This window comes from Dermacentor albipictus, chromosome 2 (genome assembly GCF_038994185.2).
Source record: "Dermacentor albipictus isolate Rhodes 1998 colony chromosome 2, USDA_Dalb.pri_finalv2, whole genome shotgun sequence".
Lineage (NCBI taxonomy): Eukaryota > Metazoa > Arthropoda > Arachnida > Ixodida > Ixodidae > Dermacentor > Dermacentor albipictus.
The window spans coordinates 163,258,072-163,279,608 of NC_091822.1; the positions used below are offsets into that span (position 1 = coordinate 163,258,072).

Below are 21,537 nucleotides of genomic sequence, written 5' to 3' on the forward strand. Positions count from 1 at the left end.
CTTTGAGGCAGCAACCCAGGGAGTTTTATGAGACGGGAATTACGCGACTCGTTAGTAGGACAAGTGTCTAAATACTCATGCAGACTACTTTTATTTAAAGTACCCCGTTTGTCATATATTCGCATTGGCTCACTTTCGTTTGACTCGCCCTCGTATATGTTGCAGAACTCCTGCTTGTTATATGTGCTCTCTGTTGCGACTGTAATTTCGGAGCAAGTACTCGCAATGTACAACCGGTGACAGGTGCTCCTGCGCAATACATTCTAACAAAGGAAAACGTCATTGAGATTTTCCCCTGGTCGTTGCATATGTACGAAAATGTAAACACGGTTGTTGAATGATATATATATATCAGGCCGAGCTGCAAAGTGAGTCCCCCCCCCCCCCCGAACGAAATTTCTGGCTACGCCACTGCCCGAGGGGTAGCGGGGGTGGAGGGGCATCAAAGCTGAAAGCAGGGCGGCCCGTGGGTTGGGGCCGCGGAGGCCGAAGCATGCCAGCGGTGTGCAAGATCGGCTGTCTGTAGTAGCGGACGGCCGATCTACACACTTGGCATGCGCAGGCCTCGCTCAGCTTGATGTCCACACTGCCGCTTTGATTTGATGTCCAGGAGGCGCCGCCAATACAATGGAATCTTGATGATACGAATCTCACGGAGTCGCAAAAAATATTTATTCGTATCATCGAAACAATTAAAACTAGCTCAATTAAAGCGTCAGAGGTGAACTCACTCAGGCACACGTACGTAAAAAGCATTTATTTCTTGGAGGAAAAGTCTAATGTCCTTCTGCTTCTTTTTATGCGAAGCATATTACGAGGGCTCAACCCAGCTCCTCAGGCGCGGCGGTGACCATGAAATCACGTGACACCGTGACGTCACGACAGAGGAGAACCGGCGCTCCAACTCCCGCCGTCGCTCGCGGCGTCGCGCCCCGCATCGGACGCGGTGCGCGTCGAGCAACGCAGCGTTCGGCGCGACAACGAAATGTGCGCCTGAGCAAGCGCCGCACGCCTGAGCCGACGTTATGCGAAGCATATTACGAGGGCTCAACCCAGCTCCTCAGGCGCGGCGGTGACCATGAAATCACGTGACACCGTGACGTCACGACAGAGGAGAACCGGCGCTCCAACTCCCGCCGTCGCTCGCGGCGTCGCGCCCCGCATCGGACGCGGTGCGCGTCGAGCAACGCAGCGTTCGGCGCGACAACGAAATGTGCGCCTGAGCAAGCGCCGCACGCCTGAGCCGACGTTATGCGAAGCATATTACGAGGGCTCAACCCAGCTCCTCAGGCGCGGCGGTGACCATGAAATCACGTGACACCGTGACGTCACGACAGAGGAGAACCGGCGCTCCAACTCCCGCCGTCGCTCGCGGCGTCGCGCCCCGCATCGGACGCGGTGCGCGTCGAGCAACGCAGCGTTCGGCGCGACAACGAAATGTGCGCCTGAGCAAGCGCCGCACGCCTGAGCCGACGCCGACGACACCGGCTTTTCTGCGACACGAGCTCCTTAACGCTGTCGCGTTAAAATAAAGGCTAGTATGCTTCGCATCCTGGGCTTAACCTTAGCTAAGCCACAGCCATTTTTCTTTGTCAGGTCAATTAGCAGACTTTGTTCAAGTCCATAAAAACGCGCGCACGTGTCGTCGCCGATTTTGTTCCTAACTGTCCGGCTCCGCGTCCGTCCGCTGGAATCGTGCCAACTGTGGCCTCTCCGCGCAGCGGCGCAACCTCCTCCCCTCCTTAGCAACCGGCGTGCGCCGGTTGAGGGCGCAGCTGCGCATAGCAACCGTGACGTCACACAGTAGCTGTAGAACGAGCGCGCGGTCGTCGGCGGTGGCAGCTGAACCACTGGCTGTACCGCTGCTCCTTCGTCAGGCATAGTAGTAAGTAGGGGTGTGCGAATATTCGAAATTTCGAATACGAATCGAATATTTTCCTTATTCGAAGAGTATTCGTTTCGAGAAATGCATATTCGTAAATTCCCGAATATTCGAGGACGGCCGAATAATGGTCGAAACGGCGAATATTCGGACAGACTGTGAATAATTTAGCAATTAACGCATTATATGCTTGCTCCACATTGTCCTAAGAACATGTTTATTCACTGAGAGCTTCACATGATCCACTTAATATCTGTATGCTCTGCATCAAGACGGCAAGTTGGGCCAGTTGGTTGGGATTCATAGTAAGGTTCGTTACAGCGCAACAGAAAACAAGGACAAAAGAAGGTACAAAACGACGACACAGCGTCACAGCACTGTGATCTTAAGTGCTGTAACGAACCTTACTATGAATGTGTACGCTCTGTTGCTGTCTATCTGCATCAGGCCCGTGAGACATGATCAGTTTCGATTTTTTTTTACCAAGCTTTATTCCAGGGCTCTTTCATAACAATATATGATGTACTTTCGGGCTCTGTAAGTATGCGCAATAAAATATGCACCTAGAAAGCGTTACCTGAACAAATGTTGTCACACTGCATAGAGGGCCCTTACTTTCTGAATATGTTGAGCAGTCAATTTTCCTTCGCGGTAATCTGTAACAAGCGTTTACCTGACAGAGCATTGCCTGAGATTACCTGAGTGCATTACCTATAATGATTGCCTCTTTAACTTGAAGCAGCCTATTAAAATGCAATATTATTTTTAAAAGGGTAATAAAACTATTGTTACATCGTTTTGCAATTTTTTAATACTACACATATATTCGATATTCGATTCGATATTCGAAGACAGTTTTTCGCCTTATTCGTATTCGATTCGTATTCGAAAATTTTGATATTCGCACACCCCTAGTAGTGGGTGATTTTAGAATGAGAAAAAAAGAGATAAGTGCAGTACTGTAACTGTCTCGCTTAGAAGGTCACCTCAACAGTACTGCACGGGGGAAGGGTAATGGGAATAAAAGAGTGTCGAGAAATAGAGATGGAAGAAGACGAGCGTAAGTCCGTGAAGGAGAGAAAAAAAAAGCGAAGAACGGGGCCTATGGCCGCGTGTACAGGTTTGAGGTCTCAAAGAACTCAACGAGAGCTGGGAAGGCTCTTTTGAGTAAGCCCGCAAAACCCCTAAGGAACAGGAAGTCCTCAGGACGGGCTGTGGGTATACCAAGGCGTCGATAGGAGGCGATTAGGACTTCACGAGCGGAGCTTCATGCCGCGCAGTCGAGAAGGATGTGACTCAAGAGTTTCATTCACGCCAGCAGTGCAGTTCTGGCAAACACAACTGATTGCGCCTGAATGGCGGGGGATCCGCTCTGCTGTGTTAAAGCAACCAACGCGGAGGCGGAACAAAAGGGCCCTATCGGCGCGTAGTAGTCCGAGCTTTGGTAGCGGCCGGGGTGGATCGCCGGCGGCGACGCGGCTGTCCGGGTGTTTGAATCTAACTGCATTTGATACCAGTTGGCGTGCAGTGTCAAACAGCGAGACGAAGTTGGAAAGAGGTGTGACACGAGAGTGAGCGTCCTTGGCGAGCTGATCGGCTTTTTCGTTACCTTCGTTTCCGACATGTGAGGGAACTTTATGGTAAATGAGTTCACAGCCCATTTCTTGCGCGTAATTAAACATTAAGGAAAGTCGTTGCGCAATGAGGGGGCGCCTCTCCGCTCTCGCGAGCGAGCGTGAGTAGTGCCGCGCGGGGAGTCCGTGAGTACAACGACTGACGGGGGGAGGCGCTCGAGAAGCAGATCTGCGAGGGGCCTCTATAGGCGATGCACGAGGCGTATAGCTCGCATCAGGGATTTCGTTCTCTTCCTCATGAAGTCCGCATCGCAGTTTACGCTGACGACATAGCCCTTTTCGCCACCGGACCCACTCCCCGTGGCCGGCGGGTTCGTGAAAGCATTCAATGCGCCCTCAATGCTGTCGAAGGCTTCCTTTCTGAAATAGGCCTCAATCTTTCGCCTACCAAAAACTGAGGCCCTGCTCGTACACCCTCGTCTTAAAGCGCGCTTCGAGGTTCCTCGTCTCAGTCTACGCGGCGTTTCTCTCCCGTGGGCTCGCAAAGCTCGATACCTTGGCGTCCTTATAGACCACCGTCTTAGCTTCAGGCCAGCTGTGATCGCCCTTCACAAGAGCGCCACCAAAGTTGCCAGTGCCGCGCGTTCACTCCTAGCTCGAGGCCGCGGCTGCTCTCCGCAACTTGCTCTCAGAGTGTGCAATGCTGTCGCGTCCTCGAGAATCCCGTACGGTCTCCCCTCGGCGTCTCTCAAACCTGCTCTGTGGCGGTCACTCGACCTGCAGCACAGAATCGTCATACCCAAGCTCAAGTTTGGGCGCGCGACGACAGCGCCCACTGCTGCCCCAGCGAGCGAGCAGTGCAAAACTGGGGATAGATGGCGCCCGCGCCGCCAGGCGCAACCAGTTTGCAGGCGGCCACTGCACGCGCGCGCCCGCGCTGTTCAGTCGAGCCGGGGCGCTGGGGCATTGCGCCGCCAGCTGGGAACGTTGTCAAAAGGCTTCTTGCGCGAAGTTGAGTTTCCACAATGGCAAAAGCGGCCCCGCCGAAGCGATAGCGCGGTCCGAAGTACTGCTGTGTCGTGGGCTGGTGTGTCGTAACGAGCCCCTAGTTCTCGTACCTTCAATACTGGCACAGTTACTTCACTGAAGCAGTGCATTCTACAGCATGAATGTTTTTATAACTCATTTGGGAAAAGGTCCAAGACATCTTGTTCTAGGCGTCTCTTTGGCTTTCCGCTTGGCTTGCCCCATTTCTGGGGCTGGCTGATGCATGAATTTACTTCTTTACTGTTGACGTAAATGCACACCGCAGCTGCGTGCTTGCACTGAGCCGTGATGCCAGCTTTGCAGTGCACCTTCTTGTCGAAAGCAAGAATTCCTCTTTTCATGACACGACCACTGCAGCTATGAAAGAATGAAAATAAGGGCGAGACAGTGAAGCCATTTACCACTACTTTTCAAATGCAGCTGCCTTCCAAACTTGCCTCTACAAATATTCAGCAACATGGCATGGTGCGCATTTCCAAAGCTAACTCCAAGTTTGCACCTCTGCCACAATACTCCAGCCTGCCCTATAAAGCGAAAATAAAGGCAACATAATATGGGGCGCTATAACGTAAAACTATTCCAAACTTTTCTATTCCAATTCTGCTATCAGCCCTCCGCGATTGGTCAAAAACTTTTTTCGACCACCCTTCACTTCACCTGTCTGTCACGCGATGTTACAAAAACCGGAATACCTCCCCATCTGATATGATGTGTGCACACTGATTATGCATGATTTGACAGAAAAAAGAAAAACAGTTCTTTCTGATTCGACCCCTTTTCGCCATTAGCCCTCGGCTATTGGTGAAAAGTTTTCGGGGTGCACCCACTTCACCTGCCTGTCACGCGACGTCACAAAACCGCACGAACTCACCACGTCAAAGTGACGTGTACGCGATAAAGATGCATTAATATGCCGAACAAAACTGAATTTTTTTCGGAATAGCCGCAGGCTGCCCCGTTCCAAAAGGAATAAAAGATAGCTGCCGCCGATCGCTGAGACGCTGACTACTCGCACCTGCCGGAGAGCATGGGTGTATTTGCGTATAATAAAACTTCTTGCGTGACCGTGTAACGTTTTCAAGAACTTTCGGCACGTTTACTACCTCATTCTGCCAACTTTTCTTTGCTGAGGGTCAATTTTAGCGTCATTCTTAAGCTTCCGTTGCATGCCGCCGCGATTTTCGACCAGCCACCACAAGCTAAGTAAGGGAAAGCCGACCAATCGCAGACGCCAGCACCACCCTCTTCATCCGGTTATCGGTTTTCAGTACAGTGGCTCGGCCCCATCGAATCCCTCTCCACTTGAGCGTTCTGCTCGCTTCTTGTGAGCCAATTAGATACAACAAGCCGCTCAGTGTAAGCAATGTTATTCGTTTTTCAAGCAAACAAAAGGGACGTCCTATGAACGAGGAGAGCGTTTGATTGGTCTGTTCAGACAACCCTATGGGTGACCGCCCGGTGCTTGCGTCGGTGGTTACGCAAATTTGACGTCAGGAAATTGGAATAGAAACATATTGGAATAGTTTTACGTTATAGGGCCCATGCTTACGTTTACTAATATAAACATTCAGCACAGTGTTTCGAGTGTGCGTTCACTAGCGCGCTAATTACGCGAGCGCATCACGCGCACGGTACCATATCGCGCCTTTAATTCTGCATCACTCACACTGAACTGCGTTCGCGCAGCAGGTTTTATGCGCCTGTAAAGCCGGTACTTTAACAAAACTCGAGTGCAATCATGACGCGACCGCCGAAATCAACGAGGTGAGCAGTTCAACTAGCTTCGCAGTGCTTACATTTCAGCTGCCTCGCCGCCGAGTCAGTGGGTGATCCTCTAACGGGCGAAGCACAAGTGTTGTATCTTCCCAGGCTTTTCAGTGGGATGCCATGGCCGTACAATTATTTTTTTTTTTCGCACGCCGCAAACGTTCGACTTCGACAGCAGACGACAACAACTGTAAGGCTGCCATATCAAAACAACTAAAGCATACGCTTCATATTCGACAACGAAAAACATCGAGAGTGCGCGGCTTCATTTCGCAGTGTGTATAGACAATCAGTATTTTTAACATATGACAGAATGACCCTCACCTCGAGGTACACGTCGTACACGATATGAAATACATTTTGCATTGAGCTGTGCATCGTTGCCGTTGATTGTCTGCTCCAAAGAGTTTGCGTGACTGACGAGCTTTTTTCCTTTTAACAAGTTGGCTTTCCTAAAATAGCTGGCCGATCTTTTTGAAGCCGCACTGAAGGCGATACATTGTGACGCGCCGCACGTGCAAAGCGAGGAGAGGGCCCTGCACGTGCACAAAAAGCGAGCGGCTGCAGCGCGGCGCAGCAGAAATGCGAAGCGGATATTCCCAGTTTCGACTTTTTCTGCCACAGATGGCGCTACCCGTCAGGAGCAGTGGCGCCGCTCGCGGTGATTGGGTCCCCCTCTCACTACGAGCGTAAGGGCCGATTTACGCTCGAGCCGCCCATCGCCGCAAGCCGCACCGCACGCGTGCGGTCGCGCGAAAAATTGCAGATATCGAACACTTGTGCACAAATTTCCGTTTGCACTGTGTGCACAGTGTAAACCGTACACATTGTAAACCGAAATTTGCGCAGAAGTGTTCGACATGTGCAATTTTTTGCGCGACCGCACGCGTGCGGTGCGGCTTGCGGCGATGGGCGGCTCGAGCGTAAATCGGCCCTAAAGGCGCGCCGTAAACCACGTCGAGCCCCTTCAACGCACGCCGCCGGGGAAAAAGCTCGTCACGCGCTTTCACTCTCTCCCCCACTTTGGCATGGGACGGCGAGCAACGGACTTTCACTCGCTTGTGAAAATCTCCCCCGCCTGCGGCTGGCTCCCGCCCCTTCCCTATCGTTACCGCCCGCTTTGCATCCGTACGACAGTACCCGGGGTGAAAAGCAAGCGGAGCACACCCACTTGCGCGATTCTTCAGGAGGTCGCCGCCACCTTTGAAGAAAGACTGTCGGGTCGCGTGCTAGTTTTCACCGACGGCTCCGTTCTTACGACTCCTCATGCGTGGCATGTGTGATTCCTGAACTTTCGCTGTATAGGGTGTGCCGCCTCTGCCGCGGCTTTTCCTCAACCCTTGCCGAAATCGCCGCCCTTAACCTGGCTGCAGATCTTAGAGTTCCAGTGACTCTAGCAGATCTTAAAGCCCCTCAATTTTCCAAAAGTAGCGCCATTCTTAGATCTTTCCGCCACCCCGCTAACCCAGGCGCTTCCTCCTCCACCCCTCCTGTCGCCCCAGCCTCCTCCGCTCCCCCATTGACCAATCTGTGTCACGTGAAAGCATGCCCCGCGCTTTTGTATATTTTTTCTTTCCGGCGCAGAGCAGGCGCCGCGCTTTTGTATATCTTTTCTTTGCAGCGCGCTGCGACCCCCATTCTTGGGCCTACGCGACGAAAGTATGGCAGGTGGTTTGAAGGAGCGCGGTAGTTTTATACAATGTGTTAGGGCCGAGTGCTTAATTGCGATGCTGTGCTGCTGCGCCTACGGTTGCCACAACAGACCCAGTGACGGCAAAAAGCTTTTTGCTTTACCATCCGCCGGGCGCAACGCAAAACGAAGAAAAGTGTGGATTCACAAGATCGGGCGGGCTGACTTCGAACAAGTGGCAAAGAACGCGCGGCTTTGTGAAGTAAGTGCCACGGCTCCTCCAACCTCTTCTTTTGACGCCCGTGTCAAAACGGGCCCGTTGGGCGGCGCGTTAAAGAACCCCAGCTGGAAAAAAATTAATCCGGAGCCCCCATTATGTCGTGCCTTATGAGATCGTGGTGTTGGGATGTAAAACCCAAGAATCAACTTTTTTTCTGTCTTGTGTGCCTTGACTGTTCCAGTTAACGGAACACTGCTTCCTTGTGAAAACTTACAACGCAAAAGTATACAGACGCACGTAGTATGCAGAGATAAAATTAGCACTTCAACAAGAGTGTTGCTGGTGCCAATGAGGGGTGGGGGATAATTATTTTGTGAACCTCTTTCCAGTTGTCCCATCAAGTTCCTTCTTTTCTTTTCTATCAAATTCTAACCATTTGCACTGTAATAAATAAATAACGATTTCATATGCTGGTACGTTGTTCAAATTATCTATACTGCCTATGTGTGAAAACGTTGCACATGGCCACCACAACCTGTGCATGAGCTACGTACATCTGTAAAAGGCGCGGAACAGAAACGGCCCTGCTGCCAGGCATTGCTGACCGCAGACAGTCGGAATCTCTCACGCGCCGGCCGAACAAAAGCATCCTGCAGGCACGTAAATTAACCTACGAAACCACGTGCACACACTTTCACGCTGTCAAAACCTGAAACTCTGGTACTTACTCGCGGGTCTGAGCACACCGCGTGCTTGTGTCGTGTTTCAGCAGCACGAACTTTCAACGTCCGCGCGCTTTATGCGTTAAATGCGCCTTGAATATGGTGCTTTTCTCTATTTCTTCCGCAAATCCGACACGACGTTCTTAAGGCCAATTACCGACTGACAAAGCAAGATCTAGATTGAAAAAACTGCTCCGCAGGACTCGAACGAACTTTTCCGCGGATTTCCTCCCGTAGCGTGTTAGCCGTCGTCTGCTACGGGAGGCCCACCACCGGCGGCGCCAGCGTCGAGGCCGCGCCGAGCGGAGGAGGAGGGAAGTGAATGGCGCTACTTTGAAAGATTGAGGGGTTTTACGCTTTCTGGTTAAGCAGCGCCATCTGGCGACCACCTAGGTAAGTTCCATGCGCTGCCGCTGCCTATTTTCCTACCACTGCGGTAGGTACAGTTTCCCTACTCTAAAGCTGGTTCTTTATCCCTTGCATACGCGAGATTGAGCCGCGAGCCCCCGCCGGCTCACCCTTGCGCACTTTTACTCGCACACAAAGCATACGGTGCGCGGCGACGATTTTATTGCCTTAATTATACGGAGTTTCACGGCAATGGCGACGACGACAGCAGATATGTGCCTGGAGTGTCCATATAATTGGTATCAGATTGATGAAAGAAAATATCTAAGCACTGTAAGGATTGGTGCGATGCATAATAAGCTGACGAAAATTTCTATTTTCGCTCCGATTATCATAATATTACCCCTTGTATTAAATCGGGTTGGTATGATATTAGGCTTTCTACAGTAACGCTGGTCTTTGCATCTTATTTGCCACAACCCACAAAGGCAACAAGTGCCATGTCAGTGACTGCATTTCTAATTTTGTGTATCGCTTATTCTGTTGCACAAGCACATTGTAATACAGCATAATAATTTTGACATAAGGGAAATATCTTACCAACTTGTCCAGCAGCCGGAACGGCATCGAATGCCTCGGCGTTGGCAAGAAATTGTTGCGCAGCGCTGAGGTCCGTAATCCTCACTACGATATCGTCATTCGCGACGAGCTGTACGGACATCTGTAAAAGGAAGATTTGTTCTAGCATTCTGCTGCCGTACCTCACCCCTCCTCCCCCAACAAATTATCACAAGCAAATCCCAACCTTACAGATATCTAACGTTCGTGAGCAAAGCAGGGAATATAATGCAATAGCGAAAAAAGGACAATTTCATTTCTGAAGCAATATTGGTGTTCGCGGAAACAGAGGCATCCCAGCATTGCAGTAATAACGAAAATAACCACTAATAAGAGGTGTACACTTTTCTAGGACACATGCGCACTTTTTCAACGATAAAATTTACCTTCAGACGCAGCACACAAGCAGCAAAAGAACTTCGAAGGGCAGTGACTGATAAGCAGCACATATTTTTGAGGTTAGTAGTGACTTTTTCAGTGACATAGCTTCTAGCGCGAAAGAAACTGTTAACAAAAAAAAGAGACTGAGTAAGACAGAGGGCTATGGGCGTCTTGCGCTGGAGTTTGGTAGTGTTATTAGTGTTCCTGTATATGCTCCCGCTCCCTGCGGGAGCATATACAGGAACACTAGTGATAGCCATCGGTTGCGGCAGTGACGGGCGACGTGGTCGATGCGACAGCACTGGAAGCAGATCGGCCTGTCATGAGGGGTACGCCATTCGGACGGGTCGCGGCGAGATGTGGCAGAAAAGGACTGCCGGGTACGAGGAGGGCCGCTAGATAACTGGGGAACGTTGGGTCGAGACGTGCAACACACGGTGTTCAGACCCATGTTTTCAAATTCCTGTCTGACGACGGCCTGAATCATCGCAATGGTGGTTGCGGGCGAATCGGGAGGCGTCGTGGAGAAGGCTGACGAACAGGCGGCCTCAAGTTCGCGGCGAACAATACGGGTGACATCGTCACAGGTAGTGGTCTGACGCGGTCGACCCTCACATGTTGACGTAGCAGCAGTGTTGGGTAGCCGCGCAATGTGGTGTGAGATACGGCGGCTCTTAGCCTGCTCAAGTGGGAGATACGGCGGCTCTTGGCCTGCTCAAGGCGACGGCATTCATTTATAATGGGGTCGATAGTCGAGACGTTACCGAAAACAAGCAAACTGAAAGGGTCGTCGGCGATGCCTTTTAGCACATGTGCCACTTTATCTACTTCGGACATATTATCGTCAGCTTTACGGCATAGAGCCAAGACGTAGTAGTAGTAGTAGTAGTAGTGATTTTGAAGATGAAAGGAAGAGAAAAGTGCAATGCCCTAACTGTCTCTCAAGGGAGGGCACCTCAACAGCATTGCACAGCGTAAGGGGAGTGGGGAGAAAAAGATTAGAGAGAGAATGAAAGAGAGCGGTAAAAAAAAGACAAGAAGGTTAAAGAAGCAATGCGGGCCTTACAGCCGCGCTCTCAGCTGAGTCTCGACACAAAAGTCAAGGAGGACAGCAAACGCCCTCTTGGCGATGGAGGCGTGGGCTGCGGGAAATAGGAGATGACCCTCCGAGCTGCAAGGAAGTCCCACTCGGCGATATGAAGCACAGAGCGTGGTGCGCTCGACGTCGAAGGATGGGCAACGCAGCAGAAGGTGTTCCAGTGTCTCATCTTCTCCGCATTCCGCACACGCGGGGCTGCCTGTTCCGTGCAGTCTGTGCAATCGGGCGGCCGTGCTGTAGCAGCCGACGCGCAGCCGCAGGAGAAAGGGGCGGTCCCAGCGAGAGAGGCCGGCGCGGGGGAGGAGGCGAGGGGGCGTCCCCGCAGCAACACGTGAGTCAGAATGATGCGCGCGGAGGGTGCGCAGTATGGCCGTCTTGGCCACGTCGAAGAGAGTGACAGAGGTGGCGAGGGGGAAGCGAGCCGCGAGAGCTTGCTTCGCAAGGGCGTCGGCTGCTTCGTTTCCGGGCAGGCCAATGTGCGCGGGGACCCACTGCAAAACCAAGTCGCAGCCCTGATTTACGACGTGGCGTAGTTTCGATCCCACGCGCTGCACAAGTGGGACACCGGCATATCCTTTCCGCAGCATACACAGAGCCGCGCGCGAGTCACTCAGGATCGCAGCAGACGAAACACCGTACTGGTGAAGGTCAGCCGCAAGGTCGATGGCCGCGAGTTCGGCGACTGTGGATGAGGCCGGGAAACGGAGACGGCACTGCCGGGACGCAGAAATGTCCGGTGCCGTGCACGCGGCAGCAGCGGAACCATCACTGAAGACAGAGCCGTCAGTGTAGACAAGGAGGCGGTCGCGTAGGTGTTCGTGAAGCAGTGCAGCCGTCTCCTGCTGCATGGCACACAGTGCTGTTCGGCGCTTGCTCGTGACGACGCTGATGTTAACGTCAAGCAGCGGCGAAGCGTGCGGCGATGGCGGCAAGGGAAGGAGTTGCGGCAGAGACGCAATGCGGGTGCTGAAGTCGGTGGCATGCTGACCCATGCCCGAGCCCTCGACGGTGTGGAGGCGACACACGAGAGACTGGCCCTGTGGCGACCGTTGCAGGCGCTCGATGTGGTGAAGCGCCTGTTTCCTCGCACGAAGTGAGGGCGGCCAGTTTCCCGATTTGGCGAGAGTTGCCCCCACTTGCGAGAAGCGGGGAAGCGCGTACATCTGGCGAACTGCAGTGCGGTGTTCGACGTCAACGGCCCTCCAGTTGGATGCACTGGCGTTGGTGAGCGGGAGCGCGTAGAGCGCTCGCGAAGTTGCGATCGAGTTATAAACTTGGAGCGCAAGGTGCGGTGTGCAGCCACGGCCACGGGCGAGCAGGGAGCGTGCGGCGCCTGCAACTTTCCTTGAGTCCCTGCAGAGCTGGGTGGTGGCCGCATTAAAGTTCAGTCGGCAGTCTATGTGGAGGCCCAAGTAGCGTACTTTTCTCTGCCACGGGAGGGGGCTTCCGCGCAGCGAGAGAGTGGGCACTTCGAAGCGTGCACGGCTAACACGGGGGTGAATCATTAGCGCCTCGGTTTTTGACGCCGAGAGCTGAAGCCCCACGTTAGTGAGGCATTCGTCCACGGCGTTGATCGCCGACTGAAGAGATTGGCGCACTTGGTAGCCGTACTCCGTGGGTCCGCTAGCGAAGAGAGCGATGTCGTCGGCGTAAATCGCCACACGGACTTCGAAGGCTGTCAGCTTCGGGATGAAATCGGGGAGCCTTGCAAGCGCCAGGTTGAATAGGAAGGGGCTAAGAACACTGCCCTGAGGAACACCAGCGGTCACGCTACGGGGGGTGCTGAGCGCGTCGCCAACAGTGTTCGGTCGCTAAGGAAGGCCGACACATAGTCCAGTAGGCGGCCGGTGATGCCCAGCTTGGATGATGGTGTCGCGCGGAAGGCCGTCAAACGCGCGTTCGACATCGAGCTGCACCAGGCTTCGTGGCGGCTTGCAGCGTGCTCGAGAGTGGCGACAACGTCCGCGATGGAATCAGCTGTCGAGCGGAGTCGGCGGAAGCCACTTTGTTCCGGGGCAAGAGCGTCAAGGGCGATCCATTCGAGGCGGTTCAAAGCCATCGACTCCATCGTTTTGCCGGGTACCGAGGTCAGCGATACTGGGCGATAGGAGCTGATGTTCGAGGCTGGTTTGCCGCGCTTCAAAATGGGAACGACGATCGCCTCTTTCCAGTTGGCGGGGATGATGCCGCTGCGCCAGACGGAGTTTAAAACCTCGACAAGTGAGGGAAGTTGAGCTGCGTCGGTGTTCCTGAGCACTTGGTGAGTAACGCCGTCAGCCAAGACGTCGAGGACGTAGGAAACGTATGGCTCTGTAGCTGACCGAACACGAGACGCAAGAGCCTTTCTCGCAGCAGCCTTACACCCAATGGGGTCGCCGAACAGTTCCCGTAGCTTTTCTTTGAAGCCGTCCCAACTGGTTATTTCGTCATCATGCGTTTGGTGCCACACGCGTGAGGTGCCGCTGAGATAAAAGATGACATTGGCGAGCATAATCGTTGGGTCCCACCTGTTATTAGCACTGGCGTGTTCATAGAACCTGATCCAGTCGTCGACATCCTGTCCCTCCAGGCCAGAGAACACACCTGGGTCACGATGTGGGGCAACCGTGACGATTGGAGCAGTCGGACAGGCGGTCTCGTCACCGGGCGGCATGGCTCGGTGTGCCGACCACTTTGGAGTTCCGTGGTGAGCGCGGGGATCGCTGACCTCCACCAGAATGTTACGTGTGGAAAAACACAGGCGAAATTACACGCTATTTACACAGGAGCCAGGCTGACACTCGCTCGTGCCAAGGGCACCGACCAACTTCGTCGTTCTCGCGGCGGCTCGTCTCTTGAACATCGCTCGATGATATCGTAATAGTATGTCAATTTTGGTACCTACCAAGCTAATGATACGACGGTGAGATCATCAAGACGTAGGTGGCTGTTTAATGGCCTACATGATACACACGTCTGATATTCATGTCAAGACCAATCATTTCTGTTCGTCATGAACTACTGTCTTAGTATGACAATTTTGGTACATACCAATTTAACGAAATGACCCTGGGGGCACCTAGACGCAGGTGGCTAGATAGATAGATACTGTTAAATTGGCAAATGTTAGTCAAGAAATTTAAAACACGTCAGAAATGCTCGGATTGACGTCAGATTTCTCAGAGAGGTTCCTGTAAACATAGTAAATTTGTTGGCTTGAAAATAAAGTTTTGTACATTTCGGTCTGGGTGGGAATCGAATTTGGGCTTTCAGGTTGTCATATGAGCCCGCTTCCCCACCGCCACGGCGACTCCACAGTTTTGGCTGACTGACGCCTAATGCGTGCACTTATGAGTACGTTCATGTGTTCAATGCGAGCGTTTATGACGTTATGAGGTCTACAAACAGCAAATATTTTCTCATTCCTACACTTGAGAAGTCTTAACCGCCGTATTCAGAAATGCATCTTAACTTAAAGCCCACGCTTGACTTGATTTAAATCACGCCTGTCGTGAACGCACCAAAGGAAACGCAATGAGCGTCTTGAACGCATTCACACCATGCGTCATTTATATGAAGTCAAGCATATCTTCAAATTAAGTATCTACCGAATATTTTTTCTAATATGTGACGCAACATTTGTAAAAGTGTAGAACGAACCTGAATTCGTACTGTTTACGAAAAATTTGGTAAAGTTAGCAGATGTCCTGGTAAAATTTGGTAGGGTTAGCAGAAGCTTCTGAGAACAACAAAAGTGTATTTGTATCAACAGAATGCATTCACTTACGCCGTGGGTGGAAACGGCCGTGTGCAGGTTCCCCGCTCTGTCGGCGTCCATGCGGTAATGCCAGCCTCCAACTTGAGTGGTAAAGTGGAAGCCCGCCTGAACTGTAGCCATTATCACCATCCTTCCGGTAGGTTTTAGGGTGAGGTGAAAGCATAGAGTTTCATATTAGTATACCTAGAGGGAAATCTGGCGCTGCGATCGTTCAACCATCATGGGAATGATGGGAAGTACAGGCTTTGGATTGGCATTCTATTGCTACGGCATAGTATTACCGATGACGAAGAGGCGAGCAGTAAGAAGACGACGACAACGATTGGAGGCTAGCGCGGGCTGTTGCCTCTTGGCCAAGTGCGGCATATTACGTTGTAAATATACTTGTATATAGCTTTTCATTTGCGTCTTCTTACGTAACACTATTGACTGGCGAACTAGTCTACAAGTATTTTTTGGTAGTTTTGGTTTCGGTCCAAGCGCCATTGCTATAGCCTGCAGTGGGACAGTGCAACGCAAAGCTCTCTGGCTTTGTTATGTTGCTCGAAGTGGCGACAGCGCGCTGGCTAAGCGATTGGGACGATGTTTCTGTCGCGGTGTGGTGTCGAAGCCCTGACAAGAAAGCGACAGCATCGTAAACATTGAAAGAACATGTTTTGAGCGTCTGGACCTTGGTTTGTGAAGTGTGTTAGGTTGGCGCTGTAGCGTTACGTGCTTTATGAAACTTCAGAATAGGAAAAAGAAGGCACTACTGATACCGGCAGAGCACGCTCATTCACATGGGCTACGCCGACTATCGACGTTTTAGCCGAAAAGTCGTCAACTACACCAGACTCGACTATCCCATCGGGTTCCACTCGACAAACGCTCCGTTTCAAGACCAAGTTCAAGTCCGTGAGTGAAGTTTTCGTCATTCCACGCGACTTTGAAAATTCGAAGCGGCGGAAGCCCCGTTAGGCCTCGATAGGCTTAGCGCGTGAGCGACCGCCTCACCACCTAATAACCAGATCGCTTCTGCCGAGCGTACGAGATGGCTACATCAGAGGACATGGACCTCCAAATAACACCCCCGCATCCGGTTAACAACGCGGACGAAAACGGGGACACAAGAGTAATTTCCGAAGCGAGGACTAGCAAAAGCCAAGAGATCGCCGCCCACAACCAGGCGATGGACGGCTGGCAGTTAGTTCTATCGCGGCGACAGCGAGAGGCTGTCAAGCGCAACGACAGGGAAACGGCTCCCAACAAGAACAACATAAACGGACAGCCATCAGCAGGCGGCGCGAAAGGAGACGGGCAAATCGGTCGTCGTAACATGCGCCCGAGGAAGGGGAAGCCTCTGCCACCATTACCGAAGAATGACATCAAGATAATACTGAAGCCACACAAAGGACTAATGCTCAAGGAATATCTGAGAACAGAAATACCGCAAGCGATTATTCGGGCTACCGGGACGATAATCACAGGAAACGGACCGAACCAGCAAAAAATCACTGGAGAGGACTTCATACTGCGAATCCGAGAGGGAACAAATATCATCATCGTCTCCACGCCTTCACTGGAAGTGGCGGACGTCATTCGTCGAGTCACGTGCATGGAGCTGCGAGGCAAGCAACACCCCTTCAACGTGTACGTAGCGGATCCAGATGATAGCTACAAAGGGGTGGTGCACGGATTCCCAGCACACACCGAATCAGCAGATCTCCAGCAACACCTGCGCGTCAGGACCCAAGGAGTCACCATCGAAAGGGCCCGAATGCTTGGAAGCTCTAATACCGCTCTCCTCACCTTCTCGGGAGGCACGCGCCCCAAATGCGTGTACTACATGGGAGTAGAGATGCGGTGCACGGAGTACAGGCCAACAATCCAAATGTGCCTGGAGTGCATGCAAGAGGGACACCGCTCGGACGTTTGTCCAAACCCCAAGAACATATGCCGTGGCTGCGGACTCGAAAATCCACCCCCGCAAGGACACGAATGTGAAGTGAAGTGCGCCATGTGAAGGGCGGCGGGGCACGAGACGCGTCGGTGCCCGAACAAACTGATTGCCGCCAAGCGCGTGAAGACGACTCTCCAGTCTCGATCGCGGGAGCGGTCGGGACAGAACACCAAAAAGGCACCGGGGCGCTGGTTCGAGTCCATGGAAGAGGAGGACTTCTACCGGCACCGATCGCGATCCAGATCTCCACACGGAAGCAGAACGAAGAGCAATACTCCGTCGAGGGACCCCTCCAGCTCCAGGGCTTCACAGCGGTCAAATTCGCCACTGCCTAAAAAACAGCAGGTGAGCTGGGCGAGGGTTGTTTCTCCCACTGCTCCAAAACAGAATACTGGTGAAAATGATAAACGCATTCAAAAATTGGAAAAGGAAAATGCGCGACTAAGAGAACAGCTCTCAGGAGAAGAACGCAAACGACAATCACTTGAGAAACAAGTGTCAGAGTTAGAGGCGCGCTTCAATAGCACAATACCACAGCAGGAAATGCCGCGTCAATTTGAAGAAATAGCCAAAGCGAAAGCGGCGGCAGATATAAACTCCGTCTCCGCGCAGTCTCCGACAACCCAAATCTCAAAAAACGCGCAGATAACGGCAGCGCAGATCCAGACAATGATCGCGGAAAACTTGAAAATATTTATGCATGAAATGATGGCATTAATTACCCAAAGGTTAACGGAATTTCAACAACAGTGCACGAAGGACTTCGAGCGTGTTAGCCGTCGTCTGCTACGGGAGGCCCACCACCGGCGGCGCCACCGTCGAGGCCGCGCCGAGCGGAGGGAAGTGAATGGCGCTACTTTGGGAGATTGAGGGGCTTTCTTGTTAAGCAGCGCCATCTGGCGACCACCTAGGTAAGTTCCATGCGCTGCCGCTGCCTATTTTCCTACCACTGCGGTAGGTACAGTTTCCCTACTCTAACGCTGGTTCTTTATCCCTTGCATACGCGAGATTGAGCCGCGAGCCCCTCACCCTTGCGCACACAAAGCATACGGTGCGCGGCGACGATTTTATTGCCTTAATTATACGGAGTTTCACGGCAATGGCGACGACGACAGCAGATATGTGCCTGGAGTGTCCATATAATTGGTATCAGATTGGTGAAAGAAAATATCTAAGCACTGTAAGGATTGGTGCGATGCATAATAAGCTGACGAAAATTTCTATTTTCGCTCCGATTATCTTAATATTACCCCTTGTATTAAATCGGGTTTGTATGATATTAGGCTTTCTACAGTAACGCTGGTCTTTGCATCTTATTTGCCACAACCCACAAAGGCAACAAGTGCCATATCAGTGACTGCATTTCTAATTTTGTGTATCGCTTATTCTGTTGCACAAGCACATTGTAATACAGCATAATAATTTTGACATAAGGGAAATATCTTACCCACTTGTCCACCAACAGGAACAGCATTAAATTCCTCGGCGTTGGCAAGGAATTCTTGGGCAGCACCGACGTCAGTAACCCTCACTACAATATCGTCGTTTGTGAGGAGCTGGGTGGTCATCTGTAAAAGGAAGATTTGTTCTAGCATTCTGCTGCCGTACCTCACCCCTCCTCCCCCAACAAATTATCACAAGCAAATCCCAACCTTACAGATATCTAACGTTCGTGAGCATAGCAGGGAATATAATGAAATAGCGAAAAAAGGACAATTTCATTTCTGAAGCAATATTGGTGTTCGCGGAAACAGAGGCATCCCAGCATTGCAGTAATAACGAAAATAACCACTAATAAGAGGTGTACACTTTTCTAGGACACATGCGCACTTTTTCAACGATAAAATTTACCTTCAGACGCAGCACACAAGCAGCAAAAGAACTTCGAAGGGCAGTGACTGATAAGCAGCACATATTTTTGAGGTTAGTAGTGACTTTTTCAGTGACATAGCTTCTAGCGCGAAAGAAACTGTTAACAGAAAAAAGAGACTGAGTAAGACAGAGGGCTATGGGCGTCTTGCGCTGGAGTTTGGTAGTGTTATTAGTGTTCCTGTATATGCTCCCGCTCCCTGCGGGAGCATATACAGGAACACTAGTGATAGCCATCGGTTGCGGCAGTGACGGGCGACGTGGTCGATGCGACAGCACTGGAAGCAGATCGGCCTGTCATGAGGGGTACGCCATTCGGACGGGTCGCGGCGAGATGTGGCAGAAAAGGACTGCCGGGGACGAGGAGGGCCGCTAGATAACTGGGGAACGTTGGGTCGAGACGTGCAACACACGGTGTTCAGACCCATGTTTTCAAATTCCTGTCTGACGACGGCCTGAATCATCGCAATGGTGGTTGCGGGCGAATCGGGAGGCGTCGTGGAGAAGGCTGGCGAACAGGCGGCCTCAAGTTCGCGGCGAACAATACGGGTGACATCGTCACAGGTAGTGGTCTGACGCGGTCGACCCTCACATGTTGACGTAGCAGCAGTGTTGGGTAGCCGCGCAATGTGGTGTGAGATACGGCGGCTCTTAGCCTGCTCAAGTGGGAGATACGGCGGCTCTTGGCCTGCTCAAGGCGACGGCATTCATTTATAATGGGGTCGATAGTCGAGACGTTACCGAAAACAAGCAAACTGAAAGGGTCGTCGGCGATGCCTTTTAGCACATGTGCCACTTTATCTACTTCGGACATATTATCGTCAGCTTTACGGCATAGAGCCAAGACGTAGTAATAGTAGTAGTAGTAGTGATTTTGAAGATGAAAGGAAGAGAAAAGTGCAATGCCCTAACTGTCTCTTAAGGGAGGGCACCTCAACAGCATTGCACAGCGTAAGGGGAGTGGGGAGAAAAAGATTAGAGAGAGAATGAAAGAGAGCGGTAAAAAAAAAGACAAGAAGGTTAAAGAAGCAATGCGGGCCTTACAGCCGCGCTCTCAGCTGAGTCTCGACACAAAAGTCAAGGAGGGCAGCAAACGCCCTCTTGGCGATGGAGGCGTGGGCTGCGGGAAATAGGAGATGACCCTCCGAGCTGCAAGGAAGTCCCACTCGGCGATATGAAGCACAGAGCGTGGTGCGCTCAACGTCGAAGGATGGGCAACGCAGCAGAAGGTGTTCCAGTGTCTCATCTTCGCCGCATTCCGCACACGCGGGGCTGCCTGTTCCGTGCAGTCTGTGCAATCGGGCGGCCGTGCTGTAGCAGCCGACGCGCAGCCGCAGGAGAAAGGGGCGGTCCCAGCGAGAGAGGCCGGCGCGGGGGAGGAGGCGAGGGGGCGTCCCCGCAGCAACACGTGAGTCAGAATGATGCGCGCGGAGGGTGCGCAGTATGGCCGTCTTGGCCACGTCGAAGAGAGTGACAGAGGTGGCGAGGGGGAGGCGAGCCGCGAGAGCTTGCTTCGCAAGGGCGTCGGCTGCTTCGTTTCCGGGCAGGCCAATGTGCGCGGGGACCCACTGCAAAACCAAGTCGCAGCCCTGATTTACGACGTGGCGTAGTTTCGATCCCACGCGCTGCACAAGTGGGACACCGGCATATCCTTTCCGCAGCATACACAGAGCCGCGCGCGAGTCACTCAGGATCGCAGCAGACGAAACACCGTACTGGTGAAGGTCAGCCGCAAGGTCGATGGCCGCGAGTTCGGCGACTGTGGATGAGGCCGGGAAACGGAGACGGCACTGCCGGGACGCAGAAATGTCCGGTGCCGTGCACGCGGCAGCAGCGGAACCATCACTGAAGACAGAGCCGTCAGTGTAGACAAGGAGGCGGTCGCGTAGGTGTTCGTGAAGCAGTGCAGCCGTCTCCTGCTGCATGGCACACAGTGCTGTTCGGCGCTTGCTCGTGACGACGCTGATGTTAACGTCAAGCAGCGGGGAAGCGTGCGGCGATGGCGGCAAGGGAAGGAGTTGCGGCAGAGACGCAATGCGGGTGCTGAAGTCGGTGGCATGCTGACCCATGCCCGAGCCCTCGAGGGTGTGGAGGCGACACACGAGAGACTGGCCCTGTGGCGACCGTTGCAGGCGCTCGATGTGGTGAAGCGCCTGTTTCCTCGCACGAAGTGAGGGCGGCCAGTTTCCCGATTCGGCGAGAGTTGCCCCCACTTGCGAGAAGCGGGGAAGCGCGTACATCTGGCGAACTGCAGTGCGGTGTTCGACGTCAACGGCCCTCCAGTTGGCTGCACTGGCGTTGGTGAGCGGGAGCGCGTAGAGCGCTCGCGAAGTTGCGATCGAGTTATAAACTCGGAGCGCAAGGTGCGGTGTGCAGCCACGGCCACGGGCGAGCAGGGAGCGTGCGGCGCCTGCAACTTTCCTTGAGTCCCTGCAGAGCTGGGTGGTGGCCGCATTAAAGTTCAGTCGGCAGTCTATGTGGAGGCCCAAGTAGCGTACTTTTCTCTGCCACGGGAGGGGGCTTCCGCGCAGCGAGAGAGTGGGCACTTCGAAGCGTGCACGGCTAACACGGGGGTGAATCATTAGCGCCTCGGTTTTTGACGCCGAGAGCTGAAGCCCCACGTTAGTGAGGCATTCGTCCACGGCGTTGATCGCCGACTGAAGAGATTGGCGCACTTGGTAGCC

The 21,537-nt window shown here is 52.8% G+C and overlaps 1 long non-coding RNA gene across 4 annotated transcripts in view; it reads right to left on the bottom strand.

The window, feature by feature from the left end:
• The window catches only part of LOC139056244 (uncharacterized), a 118,739-nt gene that overhangs the window by 5,008 nt on the left and 92,194 nt on the right, over nucleotides 1–21,537 (bottom strand). For all 4 annotated transcript variants that reach the window (XR_011512232.1, XR_011512233.1, XR_011512234.1 and 1 more), the window contains 3 exons: nucleotides 18,432–18,552; nucleotides 15,055–15,175; nucleotides 9,791–9,911 (listed from right to left, as the gene is read on the bottom strand). This is a non-coding gene — a long non-coding RNA (uncharacterized lncRNA). The remainder of the gene's footprint in view (nucleotides 1–9,790; nucleotides 9,912–15,054; nucleotides 15,176–18,431; nucleotides 18,553–21,537) is intronic.